Source organism: Trichoplusia ni, chromosome 3 (genome assembly GCF_003590095.1).
Source record: "Trichoplusia ni isolate ovarian cell line Hi5 chromosome 3, tn1, whole genome shotgun sequence".
NCBI lineage: Eukaryota > Metazoa > Arthropoda > Insecta > Lepidoptera > Noctuidae > Trichoplusia > Trichoplusia ni.
Genome location: NC_039480.1, coordinates 8,465,636 through 8,472,066, shown reverse-complemented (window position 1 = coordinate 8,472,066; position 6,431 = coordinate 8,465,636).

The following is a 6,431-nucleotide window of genomic DNA, read 5'->3' as shown; positions in this document are numbered from 1 at the left end:
TAAGTCTTGGAATGACGAAGTTCCGAAACAAGTCACGCGCTCTAAGAAATTACGGAGTGCTCCCGAGGTGTAAGTTAACGAGCTGAAAACTTTAGGATCCAACGAAATTTCATACACGGGAAGATAAATAAATTATTAAGTGGGAGAAACATTATGTTGATAGCGTTGTCAAGGTGCGACGGAATAATAACACTTTGTGAAGAGTTTATGAAGATATCTTAAAGTATGATGAGATAACACAATATCGTAGGCACAGTTCCTCTGTTCTACGAGACAAAATCTTGTAATTTTCACAGTATTATCACCTCGATAATAGAAAAGGAGACATTGACTGCTAATAGAAATCATTTCAAAGGAAATCCTGATGACAAAATTTTACTCCGTTAAACGTTACTCCGTAATCCGCTTGAATATCCAATAGTTCAAGCATTTCAAAAGGCAAACGACAAGTTTATAGAACACGAGACTGTCGACTTTGGAGTTCTTAGTACTTAAAGTCGCACCTGGACTTGATACGGTTCATTCATGATACTTGAATGCTCATGAACTCAAACTATAACGTCCCTATAATACATTTTGATAAGGCTTACGACGAATCTGCACTAAGGCTTAAATAATGACACAGTGTAAATGTAGAGTAAAAAATAGGACAGTATTTTACTATTCAAACCTCTTTCATTTGATACCAGTATTCATCGAGTTGAATTTACAGTCCACCGTTCTGAAACGGCCACATTGAACCAATTTTCGTCAATTGTAGCTAATAACTCTCATGACCAATTTTACCTTAAAACCTTTTCGTCAGGAATCTATACTTAATGTATAAAGCTGAAGAGTTTGTATGTTTGTTTGAACGCGCTAATCTCAAGAACTAGTGGTTCAAATTGGGTTCAATAGACTATTAATCGAGGAAGGTTTTAGGCTATATAACATCACGCTGCAACTAATAGGAGCGAAGATACAATAGAAAATGTGGTAAAAACGGGGAAAAATATTGAATCTTCGAGGCTTTCGTTCAAAAACTCCTAACTTATATCTTCTAACCATGCGGACGAAGACGCGGGCAACAGCTAGTTAAAAGCTAAAATATTGAAATAGACATTAGAAATGTCGATCACTTTTATTAGACTCACTGCATAGGCTGGATTTAATTATATTCCGCAAAATTCGAGGATAAAATGCAGAATATGTACCAGTTTTAGTTTCCTATATGTAGAATAAAAGAATACGTTCGCAATATTATGTATACGTTCGTAATAAACACTAGACTATGAAACTAATACCAAATGTACGTATATCAGTGTCTTTATTAGTTTAATCGCACACCAGTTAGGTTATCGACAAATGTTAGCTTTGAGCCAAGCGTTAAACATGACCAGCGACTGCGATTTAAATTCCCCGGAGTTTAGAGGTATATTGACCTATGCTCCAGTTGATACACGCAGCGAACGTAGATTCCACGTAAACGTATTTTAACGTGACGTAAATAATTAGCGAGTTTAGGTATTGAAGAGTGTCATAATAAATTTTAAGGTAAATTCAGTTACTGAAATCTTTGTACTTAAATATTTTTCCTGTTTTTAGTATTCTACGCAGAGTGTTATTAGTTACTGTAAGATATTTTAATCTGTATTAATATGTGTTATGGAGAGGGTATTATTTACTACTGTGTAAAACATGTGATCAGTCTTTTCAAATTTTAGCTTAGAAATATACCATCACCGCTTATGAAAAGTCTTATGTGGAAGCGAGATGGCGCTCTTCTGCTTCAAGTGTGTGTGTCACACTTCTTAAGCAACTACAGTTTTACTTCTATAAGTTATGCATCAGAATGAACTGACGACTGCATGGATAGCCGAGTGGTAACCACGCCAAACCAACTGAGCGCGACGTGCCGCGAGTTCGATACCCACGATTCGATTAATTCGAGTGATCGACGAACGATTGTTTTGAGTCTCTGCGTATAATGCATGTGACTTAAATGTTTGATTCAATACTTGGCACGGGAATTCTTAAAAGAAAGAAAGAATGTTTTATTTCGTCATTTAGGTACATTTACCTTAAGCTAGTCGGAAAATAGACGATGGTATAACAAGATAGCAAAGCGTATTTCTCCTATGAAGAATCCTTAACTAGTGTAGTGGAAAAACCAATAGAACCGTCCTAAGGCGATCACGTTTAATACGATTTTCCTTGTAATGGTCCCTTTTGTCTTGGGCCCCGCAATTAGGAAAAGGCCCTACGAAACAATTGAACTATAGCTTGGCCACCTACACAACCACTGGTATTCAGAAAATGTTTCATAACAATGTTTAAAATTGAGATTTCTGTGGTTTTGGAGTTAATTAAGTTTAAAACCATGTGACGTTCTGAAACAAATACCGCAAAATCTGTCATAGGAATTCCAATTTAGGTATTGTTTTCGAGATTTATTGAATTTATTGCCGTTTTTTTTATAGGAAAGATTATAAAAGTGCCCGAAAAAGGGAAGACTTGAAATAAAAAAACTTTTGATTTAATGTTTTATATAACCGGAAAATGCTCTAAATTTAGTAGGTAATGGGAAACCGAATCAGCTGTTGTCCAAAAAAGTTAAAGACGTTCGAAAATCCGTTTATCCAGTCCAAAGATCTAAAGTCACAAACATATAAAAACTGATATGAGAAAGAGATATGAAAACCTCCTCCTTTCAGAAGTCGGTTGCAAAATAGAAGTTGAAAGAAGAATGAAAAAAAGTTTTAAAACACTATTCAAAAACCAAGATAAACAAGATGACGGGTTACTATTCTGGAAAATCGTATTTACGTATCGATATTTTTCACAACAAGAGAAAAATCGTCTTTCTTGTAGTCGGCTATGGCGCGGCGGCGGCGGATTTTCGCTCCTTTGGGACATTCTAGAAAAATGTGCATGTTTCAGAAAGCTCTTGAGATACAGCCAGTGATAAACAAAAGAATGCATTTTGACATGTTGATACAAAAATAAAACAAATGGATGGCTGGATGGCTTATTCCATTTAAAGGTAAAGGATTTATTGGAAATCATTTATAAGGTAACTTACTATGTTATCATTATGATTTTGCTTATTATTTGTTGTAGCCTACGCGATGGTGGAATGATTTAACGCGAGACCTAATTCAAGGTGGCACTGCATCGGGATTCGTAGAAAAACTGGGAATCTTTATATGATGTGATCCAGATTCTTCTTAACGAAACATACGGTGGTATATGTAAGTCGTACGTATAAGTCCAAAAAGTATTGTGTGAGCGTTATAAATTGATTGGCTGAATTGAACAGATAACTACTATGTTCGGGCTCTACCCACACATGTTTTTATTAAATATATGAGCCGAATAGAACGCCTAACGCAATATTATTTCAGTGTTAACCTATAAACTGAAAGTACCTAGAACAAATATAAGCGCGTTTTGTTATTAGGTTATGTAAAGCGATATAGGCTTTCGATAAATTCCGTTCGTATTACTTTATTACAAGTATTATAATTATTTAAAATTAGTCTGACATGAAAAGCAATTTGAATGGGGAATTTGTTTAGAGTATAATGAAATTTATTTGTTATAAAGGGTCAAAATATAAGGCAAGTGCGATCAGATTCGCATAGTGAGACGAAAACTTCTTGAATTCATGTTTCTTTCTTCCTTCTGTACCAATAATCCTGAATGGTCGTCGCATTTCTTTGCTATCTAAATACAATTTACATTATTTTGTTTTAACATTAATTTGAAACCTTAACATTTCTTGAGATATTAGCCTAGATTGTCAGTCTCTGACAAGCGGAAATAATTATCAAACAACATATCGATTTTTGATTAGTTTACCACGCCGAACCCACTCGCCAAGTTCGTGCGAGCCACAAATGCTTGTCCTGGGTCTGGGTGTCTTTGTGCATGTGGCTTGAATGATTATGCTTTATTAACCCTAGAAAGATAGTCTGCGTAAAATTGACGCATGCATTCTTGAAATATTGCTCTCTCTTTCTAAATAGCGCGAATCCGTCGCTGTGCGTTTAGGACATCTCAGTCGCCGCTTGGAGCTCCCGTGAGGCGTGCTTGTCAATGCGGTAAGTGTCACTGATTTTGAACTATAACGACCGCGTGAGTCAAAATGACGCATGATTATCTTTTACGTGACTTTTAAGATTTAACTCATACGATAATTATATTGTTATTTCATGTTCTACTTACGTGATAACTTATTATATATATATTTTCTTGTTATAGATATCGTGACTAATATATAATAAAATGGGTAGTTCTTTAGACGATGAGCATATCCTCTCTGCTCTTCTGCAAAGCGATGACGAGCTTGTTGGTGAGGATTCTGACAGTGAAATATCAGATCACGTAAGTGAAGATGACGTCCAGAGCGATACAGAAGAAGCGTTTATAGATGAGGTACATGAAGTGCAGCCAACGTCAAGCGGTAGTGAAATATTAGACGAACAAAATGTTATTGAACAACCAGGTTCTTCATTGGCTTCTAACAAAATCTTGACCTTGCCACAGAGGACTATTAGAGGTAAGAATAAACATTGTTGGTCAACTTCAAAGTCCACGAGGCGTAGCCGAGTCTCTGCACTGAACATTGTCAGATCTCAAAGAGGTCCGACGCGTATGTGCCGCAATATATATGACCCACTTTTATGCTTCAAACTATTTTTTACTGATGAGATAATTTCGGAAATTGTAAAATGGACAAATGCTGAGATATCATTGAAACGTCGGGAATCTATGACAGGTGCTACATTTCGTGACACGAATGAAGATGAAATCTATGCTTTCTTTGGTATTCTGGTAATGACAGCAGTGAGAAAAGATAACCACATGTCCACAGATGACCTCTTTGATCGATCTTTGTCAATGGTGTACGTCTCTGTAATGAGTCGTGATCGTTTTGATTTTTTGATACGATGTCTTAGAATGGATGACAAAAGTATACGGCCCACACTTCGAGAAAACGATGTATTTACTCCTGTTAGAAAAATATGGGATCTCTTTATCCATCAGTGCATACAAAATTACACTCCAGGGGCTCATTTGACCATAGATGAACAGTTACTTGGTTTTAGAGGACGGTGTCCGTTTAGGATGTATATCCCAAACAAGCCAAGTAAGTATGGAATAAAAATCCTCATGATGTGTGACAGTGGTACAAAGTATATGATAAATGGAATGCCTTATTTGGGAAGAGGAACACAGACCAACGGAGTACCACTCGGTGAATACTACGTGAAGGAGTTATCAAAGCCTGTGCACGGTAGTTGTCGTAATATTACGTGTGACAATTGGTTCACCTCAATCCCTTTGGCAAAAACTTACTACAAGAACCGTATAAGTTAACCATTGTGGGAACCGTGCGATCAAACAAACGCGAGATACCGGAAGTACTGAAAAACAGTCGCTCCAGGCCAGTGGAACATCGATGTTTTGTTTTGACGGACCCCTTACTCTCGTCTCATATAAACCGAAGCCAGCTAAGATGGTATACTTATTATCATCTTGTGATGAGGATGCTTCTATCAACGAAAGTACCGGTAAACCGCAAATGGTTATGTATTATAATCAAACTAAAGGCGGAGTGGACACGCTAGACCAAATGTGTTCTGTGATGACCTGCAGTAGGAAGACGAATAGGTGGCCTATGGCATTATTGTACGGAATGATAAACATTGCCTGCATAAATTCTTTTATTATATACAGCCATAATGTCAGTAGCAAGGGAGAAAAGGTTCAAAGTCGCAAAAAATTTATGAGAAACCTTTACATGAGCCTGACGTCATCGTTTATGCGTAAGCGTTTAGAAGCTCCTACTTTGAAGAGATATTTGCGCGATAATATCTCTAATATTTTGCCAAATGAAGTGCCTGGTACATCAGATGACAGTACTGAAGAGCCAGTAACGAAAAAACGTACTTACTGTACTTACTGCCCCTCTAAAATAAGGCGAAAGGCAAATGCATCGTGCAAAAAATGCAAAAAAGTTATTTGTCGAGAGCATAATATTGATATGTGCCAAAGTGTTTCTGACTGACTAATAAGTATAATTTGTTTCTATTATGTATAAGTTAAGCTAATTACTTATTTTATAATACAACATGACTGTTTTTAAAGTACAAAATAAGTTTATTTTTGTAAAAGAGAGAATGTTTAAAAGTTTTGTTACTTTATAGAAGAAATTTTGAGTTTTTGTTTTTTTTTAATAAATAAATAAACATAAATAAATAGTTTGTTGAATTTATTATTAGTATGTAAGTGTAAATATAATAAAACTTAATATCTATTCAAATTAATAAATAAACCTCGATATACAGACCGATAAAACACATGCGTCAATTTTACGCATGATTATCTTTAACGTACGTCACAATATGATTATCTTTCTAGGGTTAAATTGAACAATATATGTTACA